The following is an 18,477-nucleotide window of genomic DNA, read 5'->3' as shown; positions in this document are numbered from 1 at the left end:
TTTAAAATAAAATGCCAGGTATTTCATCCTGCACAGTTCTTGTGATCAGTATGGGGAGAGCTGGGAGAAATGCACCACGTATGGAAAGAAGTCGGACTAGGTGAACTCTTCTGGCCTTAAGATGTAGATGTGATTTAACTGAGTTTTATGGGACTCAGTAACACAGGCACCTGGACAAAACAAGTTTTGTGAGAACATTCATTTGCATATTTCATGAGACTTCTTACATTTATTGTAAATTAGTATCTGTATCAAATTCCTTTCTTTACCAGGTTGTTTCCCATCTTTTTGTTCCTTTTTGCTTCTTATTTCTCTTCCTTCATATCCTTTTCTGCAATAGCTTGTCTTTTTCTAATTTAGTGTTGCCAGCTGCTTGCTTTCTTTCAGTTTTTACTTGCATATTGCAATGCACTCATGTTCCTGTTTACTTCCACCATCATCATCAGAAAATAGCTACTGATAATGTGACATTAGCTGATATCAATTTTGCTGCTTTGCCTGCATTACTAAGCATATTTAACCTGGGAGATTGACACAAGTAATAAATAAATTTTATTTATTTATTATAAATAAATAAATAAATAATTTTTTAAGTGCTAGCCTTAAAGTATGTTTCACTGCTGTAAACAGAACAGGGATCTTCCGAGTTAATGGACAAAATCCTAAATTAAAGAAAATTCTTCTTTTCCTCCTCCTGCTCCTTCTCTCTCTCTCTCTCTTTTTTTTTTTTTTTTTTTTTTTATATGAAACTGAAAGATAAGTTATTCCAGTTACAAATACAGAATATTCTTTCAGAGGTATCTGTGTCACTTCATCAGTGAAGAAGCTGAATGAACAGTTGTGGAAGGGTGCTCTCTCATTCCCCATCTCTGCTTTAGAGAGGCTGCCATGGTAGATAGTTTCCTAGTCTTCAAGTTAGCCAGTAAGCATATTGGCACCCCTGCCATTAAATGGAAGTTCTTTTACAAAACTAAGCACTTTTAAGTCCAGTCCTGCCTTATTCATACATCAGTTAAGTTTCATTTCTGGATGTTTGTCCTCTACATTAACTTATCATGCCAAGCCCCAAATTATACCTAGAACTAGCTCCAGTGCACTCTCTACAGAGGATGCAGAAGATAAAAAAAGTAACTTGCTGGTTCTCGCACAACCCATCACATTGTGATTTATTATGAAATCCATAAAGAATATGATTGTCATTAGTCTCAAACCTTTGAATCAGGTCATTTGAGAATGGATGAAATTGCACTGCATGATGTTATGAACTAGCAGGCTTAAAGAATTCAAGTGTGGATTGTGGTACAAAATGTTCAGAAGACATTTAGTTAAGAAAAAATAAATAAATCAAACAGCCATTTCTCTATTTTTGAAGGCAAGAAGAACCATTTTACAAAGTTGTACTATAGATATGTCAAGTGAAGAGAGCCAGCTGCCTCATTCATTTTCTAGCGAATTAAACAATTGTTTATATCAGAGGCATCCTAACAACATGATTAAATTAACAATTATTCATTGTACAACAATCCAAAGTAAAAATGCTCACTGAAAATATGAAGGATCTAAACAAAACTATTTATAAATAATTGGGACTAAAGTCCAAGTTTCTATATCAAGTATTTAGCAGTAAAAAAAAAAAAAAAAAAGAAAAGAAAAATTAAAAAAAAAAAAAAAGAAAGCAAAAGAAAACTCTTTAAATTATTTATAGCAGCAAAATTAACTAGTTAAGCAATTAATAAATTTGCTTATTCTGTTACTTCTATTGCTGAGAATTAAAGTGCATGGATGGTAAGTAGAGTCTTGTTTCATGGCAGTCACAGATTTTATAGTGCATGAGAAACTGTCCCATCTTTAATTTAAGCTTCCATGGTATCTAACTTTTCACTTGAGCCTGCACAGGATCAGCACTTTTCTCTTGTATGCCTCTATGAGATTATAAAAAGCCATCTTATCTTGTAAATGGGTATTTATTCATCTTACAGCAAGTGGTTGAGGGTACACCTTGTTCATTAGCACAATTACTGACCTAGTCATAATTAAATGAACTCTGCATTTGAACTAATAGGCTGTAAACAGCAATGAATAAGGGCACCTAAGCAGCAATTTAAATGCATCTATTTTGTTGAAATGAGTATTATAAAAAAAGCGAGAGACTTAGTTCATATTAGAAATAATTTCCTGCTTGAGTCAGCATCTTTATATTATCTCATGTGCTTATTTACTTTTCATATCATTACTGCTGTTGCTTTGCTATATCTCTTTTTTTTTTTTTTTAATGATAGCATCAGTTTTTCTCAGCCAAGAATCTTATTCTCCATAATTGCTTCTCATATTAGAACTTTTCAGAGATGAGTGGCAATTTGGCACTAGTAGTTGAGGTGATGCTGAGGACTTTCTAGACATCCAAAACTAAAAATATGCTCCCAGGAGAGTGGAAAGTAGTCTCACCACTAGATGTAGGTTCCTAATTCAGCTGGTGACACTGACCAGCACTAGGCCAGCAAATCCATTTAGGGCACCTCTGATTTCCGTGAAGATAGAAAAGCCCTGCTCACTGTTGTCCTATGGAGAAGAGTAATTTAGACTTTCTCTCTGGTGAGACACTCATGTGCTGCTCATTAGGCGTTGATTCTCAATTATTATTTCTTTGAATGTCATGTGATGACTCCTTAAAAAGTTAAATTTCTTGTAAAAAGTAAGGGGGTGGTGCTATTAGAATTATGTAATGCAGAGAGTAAATCGGGATTTCCTAGAGTGGCATTCATAACATTGTTGTACTGAGAACTGACTTTTCAGAAGAGAGCTCTTCTGAAGGGTTTAGGTCCAAATGAGATAAGAAGCAATGATTTCATATCTTGATACCTGTTGTACTAAATACTGCCTTTTTCGTACTCTGAATAGCCAGAATTCGGTGATAAATGTGATCACTTTTTTCAGAAATTCAACTTAACCTGTTACATTCTTTGTGTAAGATGGAGAAACGATCTGTTCATATTTAGGATGGGACAAAGGGGAACTGTAAAACTGCCATAAGAGTAATTGCAGATTCAGAAAACTGGTGAAGAAAAGATACTGTAAATGTGGAAATTTCTCTTTTCCTCTGAATGAGGTGCCAACAAGCAAGTTGAAGGAAATGAACTAATAAATATGTCTAACTGATTTAATTTTGCATGGCAATGCCTTGAACTCAGTTTAGTCCTTAGTTGCATCAGTATAAAGACAGAGAAGTTACAGTTACAGGAATCAGACTGAAGGCAGACTTTTATTGATTGTTTTTTATATCAGGTTAGGAGGAAACAGCACAAATGTGAAGCTACAAGTCAGTGACTCCCAACAATAATTTTCCTACAGTGTTTCCTTACAAACTTTCAAAAAAAAAAATGTATATCTTGTAGGGGCTGTTAGGATAAACTAGAGGCTGAGAACACTGAAATCTTCTGAAATAGAAGATGGTGAAGAAAGTTCACTGACTCTTTAGAAGCAACACTTACTGAATCAAAATAGTATGTTATGGTACTGACCTGTACAGGATGCCAAATAGGATATGCACCAGTTCATCTGCAAACCCAAACCTCCTTGAACCCACAGTCTGTATACTCATGGCCAAATGCATCCTGTAGGCAAGCTTGGCTACCTGCTGCTGAAAATCAACCTATGACAGCATAATTTGATGGGCATGCCACTGATCATATATTCTGTCTTACAACATCCACTGGACAGTATCAGGAAGGCAGGATATCCCTTCCTAGAGAACTACTTGGCATCACATGTTGTAGGGCAGATGAGAGATCTGGGCAGCTTCAGTTCAAGTTGCTGTTATAGCAGTACAGAATTGCAGGTCCTGAAAAGAGAGGTGCTATATGTCTCGTTCAGGGATATGCAGACTCCAGTTCGATCCCTTTGATGAAAGAAATTGTAGCCTGGGTCGTTCTGAAAATAGTCAGGTATGTGTGGGAATACTGAGACATTAAACCACCCTTCTTAAATTAATCTGGAAATTAACTTGCATTAGCGTAAAATCAATGAGTTTAAAATCCAACCCAGAAATTCTCTCTGGGAAGACCTTTTCCTATGGCTACTGTTCACAAATAGGTTCACCAGTCTATGCTACAAGAATTGCATAACTGTATTTTGGGGCTATATCAAGTGATCCAAATTTCCTCACAGCTCAGACGTTGGTTCTAAAAGTTATTCACATACTCGGACATCTTAAAAAGAAGCACAAATGCGGAGGCTGGTTTTCTTAGGCCTTCCATAAATGCTGGTGGAGCATGGGGACTATTCTAGGAGATGGTCCAGAATAAGAATATCTAAATTAGGTTAAAATGGTGCAATATGAGTATCCCCTCTTCCTTTGTACCTCCCAAAATTATAATTCAGATGGCACAGTCCAGCGCTTAAGATAAAGGCAACATTGTATGATTCCTTAACTTTCAGGACACTAAGCTGTTCTAGATACTAAAATGGCATCCCAAATAAACTAACATAGGCCTAGAGACTTTTATTCCAACCTTGCACTGCTTTTGTACTGGTGGAAGTCTTCCCTAGCCCCTTCAGTGCTAGGATCTTTCTAAAGTTTATGTTCTGGAGCTATTATCTGAGGAGTCCTCAAATCTAGAGACAGCACAACTTCAGAGTGGTTTCAGGCAGAAACCTCCAGGAACATTGTCCCACCTACAGAGACCCTGGCAGGGAACTTCCACAGGCTATATGTATCTTCAGTCCTTTGATGAACAAAAATGAAGGTCCAACCAGAAGATGTTGAGCTCATAATTCATAGTTCATAATTTGGGCAACAAGACACCCCACCGACGGCATTTTGTAACCTTTGACTAGACAAATCTCTACAGCCTGCTAGTTGCTTCATGAGGTAGACTCCTTGCTAAACTGTGCTGGAAGTTTAGTGCTTGGAAAGAAGGTGCTGAAAGAACCTTTGAAGTCAGTGGCAATGCCACAATTTTATCCAGCATTAAGAAAGGGCCCTAGTGTGTTTCATGGCATTCTGCGGCTTAATTGCTTGTGTCTTTTTCTCCTCCGACTCTTTCAAAATGAAGAATGTTATTTCCATATATCCTCACAGGGTATATGCCATTAATGACCATCCAGACCGCAGCTGTATATTTATTTCTGTGTATTTCACACTATCTGTGAAGTCTTTTCTTTTAAAGTAGTTCAATCTTTTAAAAATGTGAAACAGAGGCCAACTGATTTGTTCCCAAAGATAATCAAATTCTTCAAGAAGTCTCTGTCCTGGTTTTTATACACAATTCTTGCCTCTAAACTTTCTAAATCTAAGTGTTAAAGTGAGTCAAAGGTAGGAAGGTGAATCGACTAGGCACTTGCATTAGGATGAGATAACTCAGTGCTTTCATACTGCAGGATAGCTATTTCATGATCTTTTGCTTGTGAAGGGAAACAGCAGTTCTGATTAAACGCTATTTTATCTGTGCTCTTTGTAAGCATAACTCAGTGAAGATGGCAGTATGATATGGCTGAGTTTTTAAGGCTTGTGCTCAAAAGACATGTATCTTTAAGGGTAGTACCTAATGTGGATTCTCTAATTAAGAACACCTGTAGGGGCCTGACCAGAACCCGTGGTTCAGCAGCAAAACTGCCGAAGGGCTCTGAAAAGGCAAAAACTTTGTGTTGTCTTTTAACCTAAATTATAACAGAGTTCAAGCCTGTGCCAAGCAGAGTCAAGCTATATAATTTATGAGCTATGAGGGCAGCTCTGGGCCCCTCTGAGGTGATTTTTATCAGTGCAGTAGCATAAACAGTTCTTCTTTACTTGAACACCGGGAAAAGGGAGCACTGGAAAGCAGGCCGTATAAAGGGGATCCAACCTATGCTCGGATCTGCATAGCCTGCGGATGTTCAGGTAAGTGTATTTGCATTCTCTGTTTTCTTTTTGGAGCAATGGCTGAGGAAGGGGTTTGTTGAACAAGGTTATGCAGAGCTCTTCAGCAGCGTGCTAGAGGAAGCTCTGAGCTGCATGACCCCATGGGGTGCAGTTTGAGCACGCAGTTTTGTTTTCTGCTGTTGAAGTCTTAGCCTGTTGGAGAGGATCTTTTCTACTTTGTTTGATTCATTGTCTGCCTCGGTTTTCGAAGGCCTAGGGATGCCAAACCTCATCAGTGGTGTAATGGGGCTGCCCACAGTAATACAAACCGTACTCAGCTGTAATGATGGGTTTGGGCCCTTGGCTTTGCTTGTGTTTTGAAAAACTTATTCCCACACACAAGCAGGTGTTATTTAACAAGTGGAATGCTATCAGATATAACTAGAAGATTGTTATTGAGCATACATTACAAGTATAAGGAATATTTTTTAAAAAATCTTTTGTAGAATATTATTAATATAGTAGTCAAAACATAATTTGTAATAAACTCAAAATGACTGTGTAGAACAAAACTCAATATATTATTTTTTTCTTGTATCAGGGTTTGAGGGGCTCTGGAAGGTTTAAACAATAAGCTCTTATAGCATCTGCATGTCTCAGCAGTGTCTCTGTAACTAGACAAGAGGTGAGAGTAGCCTAGAGATACCAACTAATTGGAGTAAGAACTAGGGCAGTGTCCGACTGACCCATCTCAAGGAAGAAGACAGGTTCTGGGATCATCTGATATGGTTTCTGTCTCAGTGTTGTTATTTTGTGGTGATTTTGTTTGTTTTTTTTTTTTTTAACTGTCATTTTGAACATCATAGTCATAGAAAAGGAGGTACTTTGAAAATGTTCTTGCTTCTTGTTGTTACGTTTATTTCTAGTAGCTTTTGATTGTTTGCTTTTGTCTCCTGCAAATGAAGTTTACAGTACAGTGCAAGCTCTGATGTCTGCTGTTGTTCAAAAGTGCATCTTTAAGTTCATACAGTTAAAATCCATCTACTTTTATCTGAACAACAGAATAACATTCAAAAATCTTTTTTAATACTAGCCCTTACTGAGGTGTTAATTTTCTGTGGGCGTTCTTTTCTGAAGCTTTAATTCTGGCCTAGCTTCTTTGTGTAGTCATTTACCGCTGCCATAGTATGGTGGCAAAACCACCGCTATGAGATACAAGTTAAATTTTTTACCCAATGTTTACTTTAGAAAGAAAAGCAAAAATCAATAGATCCTGTGCTTTACTCAGTATTTTCCTTTGTTTGAGGAGTTGCAATTTCTTGTGTACCTGATGAAGCAAAACAACAGAATTAATTCTCAAACAGTGTGAGCACAGTGTTGTAGTGTATCAACGGGCTGTTAAAGTGTGTAGATGAATATCTATGCTTGTAGGCTGTGTTTCTTGAAAAGAGGATAACTGGGTGGGTTATCCCTTCCTCTGCAATGAGTCGGTCTGTTTCTCTGTCCATTTTTCAATTACTTCAGTTCTCCATGTCTTGATACTAGAAAGTCAAGACCTTATTTTGCTGTCTTCTTGCAGATGGCTGAGGTTCAGACATGTAAGTGGGGTTGTGTGCTTTACTTGAGTCTGCATACCAGATGTATATTCTAAAATGTCTGTTGAACTCAAGACTTCCTGAAACCACAATTACAGTTCATAACACCTTTATTTAGCAAATGTAAGAATGATTGTTGTCTGTAAAAGCAATGTAGGCAGATACACTGGAGCCCCAGGAAAGTCAGGGGGCAAAGCACTCTAGCTCCTTTTTTGTGTATCAGTGGTGCACAAGCAGGATCAGCTAGAGCAGGTTGTCCAGGATCACATCCGGCTGGCTTTTGAATATCTCCACATGTGGAGATTTCACAACTTCCAACAAGGTCTGGTTTTTGCCCGCACAATATTGTGAGGTGGAGCAGAGAAAGATGTTGTTGTTCAGATTGACTTTCTGCATTTTAATTTGTGCATATTGACTCTTGTGTTGTCACTGGGCACCACTATAAAGAGCCTCCTTTTGTCCTCTTTACAACTTGCTACAGTAACTTGACTGGAAAAAACAGCTGTAACAGAGATGGTTTAGGCAAGCTAGCTCTGGGCTGTTTTGTTTTGTCTGCAAGATATCCAGGGTCCAAAGCAGCAACTACTTCTGTAAGAAACCCACTGAACCCCTCTGCTGTAGTCTCCACCAAAGACAGAGGTTTGAAACACCTACATTTAACGATGTTCTTCTGTGCTTTAGTAACTTGGAAGCAATAAAACTTCATAGTTTCCTCAACTGACTTGAACAATCACCATGCTTGGAGCACGAGCTTTCAGTTTCTTGGGTACTCTCTTAATGTTTGTCAGCTTAAAGCTTTAGAAATTTTTCGGTTCTGCCTGAATTCATTAGATAACGGAAATAGGCCATCCAAATCTCTGCGAACTTTGGCTGCCACAGAGATTCCTTACTGCATATCACAATCAAGAATAAAATGTAAAAGAAACTTAAAAGCCTTTGGTTCTGGTTCCCGATGTTTACTGTTAAAACAACTGCAGTAGTTGGAGTCTGCATTTTTAAAAAACACCTCTTTGAAGTTACTCTATTTTTTATTTTCTCTGTAATGTTACATGACGAGTGCTGCAGAGGGAGGGATAGGTAAATGCATTTCAAGCTGGGTAGATGTGTTTCAAGATGGGTAGATACATTTCAAGCTTGCCAGTTGCAGCAGAAGGGGACATTTTGTTTAAAAGAAACTTTTCCTGATGAAAAGCTGGAGCCCTGCCCTCATTAAGTGCCATCAGTTGGCATAACTCTCTTGTGTTGCCCAGTTATGTCCCATAAGCGTGGGGTAAGAAGCCTTTCTTGCTAAATGATCAAGAGGGAGGGTCATTTCTACTCTTAGAAATGTTTTACAAAATAATCTGAGAAGTGAGTCAGACTGCAGGTTATGCTTTGACTTAAAACAACCAGGGCCACAGTTCCAAGCCTGAACATGAGCTCGATGGTCTCATCTTGGAATTCTTAAAAATTTTAAGTCATTATGGTCTGTGACTAACTGCAGCTTAGATTGGCACAGTCTCAAAGGCAGGCATTTCCCTGCATCTGGAGAAAAGCAGGCTCTGTCAGTGGGCTTTTAAATCATATTACAAGAAAGCTATACAACAGCTAGAGGCATCGTGTGTAGGTCGTTTAATTTCTTTAGCATCATTATCCTTTTAATAGGTGTGTGCAAGGACCATAATTCTTCTTTCAGAAATCCAGCAGAAGAGTAAATGCTAGTCTAGTTAAACCAATGACCTGCGTGGAATCTGTGCTGTTCTTTGTTGTACATTTACTGTAATGGGTTTGTTCTGTAAACATAAGATCAAGGTCAGATTTCTATTGCAGGATCTGAGCATCAAGAAAAGTTAAATTATTCTATCTAATTCTGATAGGGTTGTTCATACTGTGATTGAATAATAGTGTAACTTTATGCAAACACTACTTTCAAAATATATTACATATGTATATTTAAAAAAAAAAAAAGCACAGGTCTAGTTTCACTGGGTGGTTATGCAGGTTGTAACATTCACTGTGGCTCACACTTCGTTTTTGTTGTACCTTTCTTCTCATTGCGAGTCTGTTTAGCTTTGATCCAGAAAGCAAAGTGAGTTTTTGCAATAACGAACAGAAAATGAAAATATTATCAAAGGCAGTTCAAAAGCTTCCCTCCACCCCATTCTTAAGTTCTGTAGATGAGATCTGAGATGGATATTTGCCTTTTATTGAAAGGAGAAACAGAAAGTAATGTCTTAGAACAATTTAAGGGTATATCAGACATGCTTTGTCCCTAAAATAAGGTATGTAAGTTGCAGTAGTTAAAGTATTCATCTTGTTAATCCTTGTGAACAAGTACAGAACGCTGTGGACAGATGAACCTGACAGCATTCTCCTTAGAAATGTGTAAGTATATTGTGAGGTCTGCTGGATTTCTCTGTAATGCAGTATGGGATATCCCTCAGAAATACAAGAATATAACAGCTGTTGTTTTTTTCCTAAATCATCCATGTTTTCCACCTGTCACATAACAGTAGTTTGTGCATAGGTTTTCTTTAGCTTTGTACAGATCTCCATTAAGCAGCCAAGACTGCTGGTCAGATCCCAGGGAATGTATGGGTCAGGAATAGATCATGCTCACCAAGTTGTCCAATGCCTGTCTACACATTATCCATACCAGTTTGGGTTTGTTTTTTGTGTTTTTTTTTTTGTTTGGTTTTTTTTTTGGTTTGTTTTTTTTTAATTATTGCTCACCTGACAATTGTGGTGCTCGTAGTATATGTCTGGGAAGCACATAGACCTGTCTCTGTTTTTTCTTTTTGTTCAGCTTATTTTATGTAATATTTGCATTCAAGTCTCATTTCTGCTAACAGAAAATTGAACTGGAGTTGATCCTAAGATGAATATCTACTGGTCTTTCCCTCAATATACTAGGGATTTTATGCTTCAACAAAGCCTTTTGAAATGCTGTTTGTGCTTAAAGTGAAATTACTGATGAGAAATAGTTCTTGTAGTAGGATTGGACAGTGGTAGTCATGCAAAATCCCTGACTTCCTTCAAAAGCTTCTCTTGGAGGTCCTCTGTCTTGACCTGGTGTTGGGTCACCTGTAGGAGGGCCCAATGTGTATGATAGTGGTCATTATTCTGCAGTGACTCTTCTCCAAATCAGACAGAATAAGTATTTTGCCAAACTGGGCAAGCAAACTCAAAAACACCATTAAACATCTCACCCTAGGATATATGCTATAGGGAATATGCATTCTGTGATGTGAGCAGCCAGCACTTAGATATGACCTTCTCATTGAAGATAACTGTGGTGTGTTGGAGAGTATAGAGGGATACCCAACTATGAACAAAGCAGTGTGTGGTGGGGTAGCTGCTGAAAGACTGCTGATAGCGAACATCAGTAATGTATCTTCACACAAACAAAATCCCTGAAAGTGAAAGTAGTACTGTGACGTAAACAGGTCAAGGAGGTGTGAAGGAAAAAAAAAAAAAAAAAAGAAAAGAAAAAAAAAAAAAAGAAAAGAAAAAAGAATCTGGAAATCATCAGCTTGAATCAGTCAACAGTTTGAGGCAGGAAGAGCAGCAGGCTTAGGAAATCTGAGAATTGTCTGCATCATGCGCCTTCTAATGTAAAGCCTTCAGGGGAGGGAATAACTTTCTCTGATGGTGGAGGGTGAGCTGGATGCCTCTTATAGTGCAGTTGTTCTTGGTTAGTTGAAAAGCTGGCTACAATCATAGCAATACTACGCTGGTAGGAGGCTTGAAGATCAGGAACTGGTAGCACAGTTACCAGACAGGAACAATGTCTGTTCTGTTGAACTTCTGTGTTGTGTTTTAATCCTTAAGAAAATAAGATGAAATATAGCAGCACTTCTTAATTAAGAGAATTTCATAGATGGCTAAAGGAAAAAAATCCTGCTGCTAAAACAGGTCTCACAGTAGTAAGGCATCATCAGGAAGGTACACAAAATCAAATGGAGACTTTCTTAGTAATTTTAGGAGATGGCTGGGGTTCTACTTATTCATAGCACCAACGCCTGGCGAAAGAGGGCAGGAAATACTTGGAGATATGGAGGGAGACCAACCCGTTTTGCACAGAAACAGAGCATGTTTGATGAGCAAGCCTGAAGTGAACATTTTCAGGCATGGACTACACAGGATCGTGAAGAGGCAGTAGTTAAGGAGAGAGGAAAATAGTACCACAAGGACTAAAAAGAAAAAAATCTTAAGTGTGCATTCTGGTTATGTGTGCTAAACTCACTGTAAGCCAGAAATAAAATACAGCTTAGGTTGGCAACCTGATTTAGGTGGGCAGGGTTTACTATGCTGTTATAATGAATCTTAAAAGCAGCTTGGTTGATTGTAACAAAAGGAATAGGAAAACTAGGAAAAATCAAATCACATTCTCCGAAAGACATCATCCCAAGACTAATCTTTCAATATTTCAATTCAAATATTTCAATGCAGGCCACACTAGTAACTTGAATCTGACAAACACTTCAGTACTGCCAGGTTTTTTCTTCCTTAGATGTAGCCATTGATGAACACTGCTTATTCACAGTAAGCTTCAGTCCAGTTCAGCTGGAGCTGCTCTGGGTTTGATCTGTTACACAAATAGTGTACTTCCCTGTTAGATTTGATTTATGATTTCTTTTTAATCTGTGCTAGTTTTTGGGCCCCTTGGCAGTAGTTCATAGGTTGAAAAGTAGTGTTAGTGACTCAAAAGCTGTTGCCAGGTTTCTGTGGTTTGCTTTTGCCCATAATAAGCATTAAGCAATTAATCTCAAGGTTTTAGGCATGGCAAAACAAAACAACATCTCAGATGTGGCTTATTGGCAGTATGAGAAAACTTTCATTGGCAGTGAGGAAGAAAGAACAGAGTATCACAAGCAATAACTATATGACAAAATGCCTCTGTAAGCAGAGACTAGACTCAATATGTGGAAGATTTTTACTTGTTTTCCAAGTATTCTGAACCACAGATAAACTGTGCTTTGATAGGTCAAACAGAAAACTTTGTAAGAACTGTAGATAACTCATAACACATACACATTTCTAACATCTTCCTGAAAACTACATGACTTTTTTTTTTCTTTAAAAATATTTTTCTCCACAAAGGTGAAGTTTTCTTTGAAAATGGTGCCAGTTTTTGTGCAGATGAATTAAGTAGCCTATAGCAAATGCTGAATGAACATTGGGCATACAGCATATGGCTATCCACACTTAATCAAAGTGACTTGTCTTTTTGTGAGTATAAATAGCCACACAGCACCCATGATGCTGGAAACATTTGATGAGCTATATCTGAGTGTGTATGGCTGAAACACTGAGTTGAATGTTTTTTTCATGCTACTCAATGGGCGAAACTTTCTGAAAGACAATAAAGACCGCAAGAATTCTGTTTGTTCTTGTTCTGGGCTATTGTAATATGCTCTGCATTTTTTATTATGTAAACTGGAATAAACCAGCTGCAGAGCCATGTTCAAAGTGTTGTTGGATGACATAGGACAGTAACTACTTGCATATCTGAGCCAACCACGAACTTCCCAGTGCTGTTGCATGACTTGCCTAGTTTGTTTAAAACTGGGCTGTAGTTTAGGACTCAAAGCTCCCAGGTCCACTGACAAACTGCGCATCATGCTGAGCTCTGATACTGAGTACACAGGTGTGCATGCATGCTGAGGAATAACTGAAAAGCTTCTTAAAAATACTCCTGAGTTGACAGTAGTTGCTTACTGCTGGGAGCAGAACTGCTCCCTCTGCCCAACACATGGGACATGGCACCTCCTCACCTGGGATGTGTTAGCTCAGGGCAGAGGATCACTCACATGCAGTCAGGTTCCAGGCTGGGCTACGAATCGCTGCCCTGGAGCTGCTGTGTGGGGCTGTGCCTCCTGCTGTGGGGGTGCAGCAGTCAAACAGCTTGGCTGTGATTCTGGTGACTCAGAGTGGACCACATCAGGCTGTCTCACAGCAAGAAGCACGTGCTGCAGCCCCTGTCCTTCAGCTGGAAGCTGTGCTTCATCAACAGTGGTTACAGACAAGAGCAGCCCCTCAAGAAGCGATCTTGTCTCTTCCATGTTTCTGCTGAAATAAGTCTTTTCAACCTTAATTTTGGTTACACTTAGGCTTCCTCTTCTTTATGGATTAAATCCCAGAACTCTGTCTGAAACATGATGTGTGAATGCTGCAAGTAATCATGAGACAAATTGCATCCACCTCAAGTGAGTTTTTATAATGGGTCAACCTAACCAAGGTCACGTAGAAGCCCACAGATGGACTGACCAGTGCAAAAAGCCAAGACTGGCAGGGAAGGCCAAGCTCAGGTGCAAAAAAGCTCCTCTGCTTGATGTCATTCTTTGCTGAGACCTAGGATGAACTCTGTGTGTGTAGGTTATAACATACAAAACAGAGATTATTTAAACCACCAAATGGCTTGAAGCAAACAAAGACTTTGAGGATACAAGTTGCTTTAAAAATACAGCTGTGCCTTCAACATAAATACAAATCAACTCCAACAATTACCCCTTGCATCTGTCTAGGCATATATTCTAATTTCAGGAGAGGTTGTAAGGGTTACTATTTTTTGGTTTGTTTGTTTTTCTCTTCAGCGAAATGATTGGGTGTTAAGCAAAAACATTGGAACAATACACTTGTTACTGGAAAGCTACTTCATTATGAAAGTTCAGAGAAAGCTTAGCAAAGCATTAGTGAAAGTGTAAAAAGAAACCAGGTAAAAATGTTTTTTTGCAGAGAAGGTAGCAAGTGCTTTTGGATTTCCTGTCTTGAGACGTGCTTTCAAGATCTTAAGTAGCGAAATCAAAGAAACTAAGAGAGGAAGCGCAACCATTTGGCAAGCACTTTAAGTATTTCTAACAGGTGTGCAGAAGGAACATGATCTTTGCTACACTTTTTGCAAGCTGCATTAGAACACAAAGTTCAGGACCTAAAGTAAACAAGATTTGTATGATTATGTTGTCTCATTTTCCCCTGGAAGTTTTGGAGCTATTCTATCCCTCTGCCTAATGTGGTTGAGTTTTTAAAGATACCAAAGTTCACCAGCATTTCATAAGAATCACCATATGAGCAGGGAAAAATATTCCTATAGCTAGTTGCCCATGTTGATCCTAGCAGAGGATCAACAACAGTTTGAGACGCGCTGCAGTCTCCCAGAAAGCATGGTGAACCATGAGAAATGTTGGAAAACAAAGCAGGAGAAACTAAGGGTATGGGTCTGAGGGTATGTATATGGCTTCTGTTTTTCCAACAAGATTCTGTGTTCTGTTCTGTGTTGCTAATGAAGCCACTTTAAACCAGCTTTTCATAACAGCTCACCAGTGTATACACTTGGGCTGGTGAGCAGGAGATGCAGGATGCACTTGGTCAAAAAGATCTCTGGAATACTTAAATCTATGCCTGGCAAAGTAACGTTTGAGGTGTGTGGTGTTGTGACTGAAAGTTTTCACAGCTTTCATATACCATGAGTAAGTCTCATGGGTACTGCAACTGTTCTCAGCAGTTACATCTTCTGCTTATGAGGCTCTTCAGAAGTGCCTGCTGTTCTCTTCCTTTCTGTACCTCCCAGTAGTTTGGAGATTCTGATGTATATCCTATGCTGGCCTTATTACCATGCTTTAAATATTTAATACAAGTGATACTGTGAATACTTTTGCAAACTGCAAGATGAGAGCTAGTATACGATCACAGAAATTTCTGCTGGAGATTATTTGCACTATCTGAATGGCAGCTTCTCTAGAGCAACTGAGATTGTGCTAGAAGTACAGTAATCTTGGCTTAGAGGCAGAACAACTGTTTTCACCCAAATTAGCAGGACTGTTCCTGATGTCGCTTCATCTACCAGTAGACTTTGCTTCTGTATGATAGCAATGGGCAAAATTGTCTGTACCACAGCAGCTCAAAGGCAATTCTATCTCGCACGTTGGAGAGCCACAGTCAGTCATGGGACTAAAGGTCCTTAGCTGCAACTGTATTTGAGCTCAGTACCTTTCCAAGCTGGAGTAGAGCCCTCTCTCCAAAAAGCAAACCATGTACTTGCTCTCCTGAGGAAAGAGCTGTTCTCTCCTCCTAACTGTTCTGTTACTATTTTAAGAAAGCAAAAATCCCACTTTTCTCCTCCTCCTCTGTGAAACAATGGGCCCTGCTTTCTCACAGCCTGTACCACCACTTTCCTACCTAAAACATATAACCCAAACACAGCTCACCAACCCTGTTCCCTAAAACTTCCTCCCCTATCTTCATACTACTTAATATCATCATCCCATTAGTTTTAAATAGTTGGTCTCTATAGTTACCTCTTATCTTTATTCCCTTAGCAATCCTGTTTATCCTGCAGTTGTAGACCCAGTTCTAGTTTGTGAGCCCTTGGAGGCCTCTATGCCTTTTCATGTACGTGTTTACAAGTTACTGCTGAGGGTCCAGCTGTAAGACTAAAGACTAAATCCAAAATTAACTAGATGTAACTGTTCCACATGGGAACACCTCTATTGATAAAGCCATCAAATTACAGGAAAAAATACAGATGTAGAACATAAGTCTTGTACCGCCAAGAGCAATTAATACTATTCAAACAATGGCTAAACCATCTGGATAACAAAACAAAGTTCACCATAGCCAAGAAAAAAACAATGCAGCAAACTATTTTAACTAAGTAGTGCTGTTCAGGCAGCCTTGTCTTGCCTCCTACCTCGGTAGCTGAAATGTAGTCTGGGATTTTGCCTGCTGCTGAAAGGCATGGGTATTGTGGGGGATCCTTCAAGGAAGAAGACATGCTGCTGTACTAGCAGACCTGTGATGATAGTAGGGGTCTGCTACGTGAGGGTCTCAGGAAGGATAGCTGCTTATGTAGTGGGAGTCTGAGGAGCGAGCAAAAACTCAGGTACTTTCCAAAAAAGCAGGTTGTTCCCTTCTCTCACCTCTAGCTCTCTGCATACCATCATGAGGAGAAAGGGTCATGGGTAGAAAGAAATCAACAAAGAGCAGTTTCCACTCGAGAAATGTGGCTGTGTAGGTAACAAGTATATAAGCCCTTGTGATCAGTCCAACCACAGAAACATTGACAGGGAGAGACTTCTGGAGATCATCCTGTCATCAACACTGCGTCCAATTAGTTTTTTCTAGCCAAGTCCTTAAAATCTCTCACATGGAGATTTTCCGTCTTCTGGATAACATGTTCTGGTGCTGTACAACTACTCTCCTTGTGAAGCTTTTCCTAGTATCCAGTCTTAATCTCCTGATCTGCAATTTGTGAATACTATTCTCATATTACCTGCCACTATTGGGATGGGAAGCCATATTCTTAACGTGGAAGACAAAGAATTAACTTGTAGGGATACACTGTGGATCACTAGGAAGTAAGAACGAGGGTGAATAACATGCAACATCAAATTAATCACTAGTCATGCATATAATGTATGTGCATATAATGTATGTGCAATGTGGGATCTGGGAATCCCACCACTCTCTATCTGGATTCTAGAGTTAAACCAGGTTCCTGTGAGAAAGTAAATTCCACAGATCAACCACAGTTAGTGTGGTTTGCCAGCAGCAAAAGGGGGACAGCAACTGAAGAGACAGCTTTCTTTTTACAGCTGTCATTTTAAAGCTGTATAGAAGTGAAAGCTGAAGTGACTGCCCAGCAGTCACTTTGGTGAGTTGTAGTGGAGAAGCTGTGGAAGGATGGACAATCATCAGAAAATACTGTAAGAGAGATGGTAGGTAGGTAAGGACAATACACTGCAAGATGCTTTGAAGTTCACAGTTAAAATATTGGCTAGTGTTAGAATGGGCCAAATTACTTAACATGTGACTAATTTTAAGTACTGGCACTTACTTGCATATTGCTGAGGTTATGATAAGATTTAGAAAATAAAAATCTGTACGACCCATTTTGCTGTTCTTCCTTTGCTAGCTTGTGAAGCTAGGAAAAGGACTGTGATTAGAAGGTATAATTTGTTTCTCACAATCAAATAGCTTATCTATTCTTGCAGATCCTTCCTTGACTTTCATTTGATTCCTCTTCAAAATACTTTCTTTCTGCCTTAAAACTTAAAATCTTTTTCATCCTCTTCTTTGAGGAGAAAAAAGATTCTTCTCTGTCCATTAAAGGACAATCTTTGAGAGTTTAGGGGAAACTGTCAGGCTTTTCCTGATTTCAGTGTCTGCCCTGGTCCGATGTTAACTTCACTAGCAGTGTCTATCTTTGCCCCTTGAGTTAGGGCTATGCTTTCTAGTCCATAAAAAAAAAAAAAAAAAAAAAAAAATCCCTATGAACAGCCCCAGTCAGTGCTCAGAACTAGGATTAACCCGGACATAACAATCAAACGTAAACCTACACTACTGTCAGATACTAAGGTCTTGGGGAAGGAGTGAGGGGAGTCTATCTGGTATCTGTGAGCTTCTATCAGAAGCTTATAACTTGGCCAACCATGGAATGGAGTTCTGAAAACTTGTGGTAAAATGCTGGAATTCATACTTTTCTGCAAAAAATAAATAAATAAAAGCCTAATAATAATAATAAACAACTTCTATGAACTAAGCATGGAATATTTCCACCCAAATGGTTGAAAACTTGCAGAATTATAAGCAGTTGTAAATACATCTTGTGAGAAGTGATTAGCAAGCTTATTAATAGGTAGTATTACAAGCTTTGGCAGTAACCAATTTAGATTATGACTTATCTATTGTGTTGTGTATTTACTTGTTATAAAACTGGTTAAGTGAAAAAGGCAAAGGAGAATTGATTCTTGGGGGGTTTAAATATTTCTGAAGTGCAGGATGCTTTTTGAAGAGTGATTGGTACATATTGGAAATGATTATGAAAACATCTGTTTCTCTAAGTCCACACCTGATATGATTAATCTCAGAATAGTAATAACAAGTGTCTGAAGCGTTAACCTTGAATTTCTCAGTGTTGAAAGGCAAGAAGGGTTCTTGCCTTTTGGTTCATCATTCATGATAAAAAGTATGCAAGTCAAACTAGACCTTCACTGACAATTGCATAACTTCATAGAGTTGCTGCTGATGGAAAATAAGCAATTATCCTCCCATACACACGCTTCCCCC

General features: G+C 38.7%; 1 protein-coding gene across 3 annotated transcripts in view; it reads left to right on the top strand.

The window, feature by feature from the left end:
• The window catches only part of SLC39A10 (solute carrier family 39 member 10), a 195,990-nt gene that overhangs the window by 103,007 nt on the left and 74,506 nt on the right, over positions 1 to 18,477 (top strand). The window contains exon 1 of one of the 3 annotated variants that reach the window (XM_084523570.1): positions 5,604 to 5,875. The exons of the other annotated variants lie outside the window; for them this stretch is intronic. The gene's annotated coding sequence lies outside the window, so the exon portion shown is untranslated. Of the gene's footprint in view, positions 1 to 5,603; positions 5,876 to 18,477 lie in introns of those variants that run through there. 3 annotated transcript variants of the gene reach the window in all.

Source organism: Aythya ferina (assembly GCF_964211825.1).
Source record: "Aythya ferina genome assembly, chromosome: 6".
Taxonomy (NCBI): Eukaryota; Metazoa; Chordata; class Aves; order Anseriformes; family Anatidae; genus Aythya; species Aythya ferina.
The sequence above is the reverse complement of the archived record's forward strand: the minus strand, read 5'-3'. Positions and strand labels throughout refer to the sequence as shown.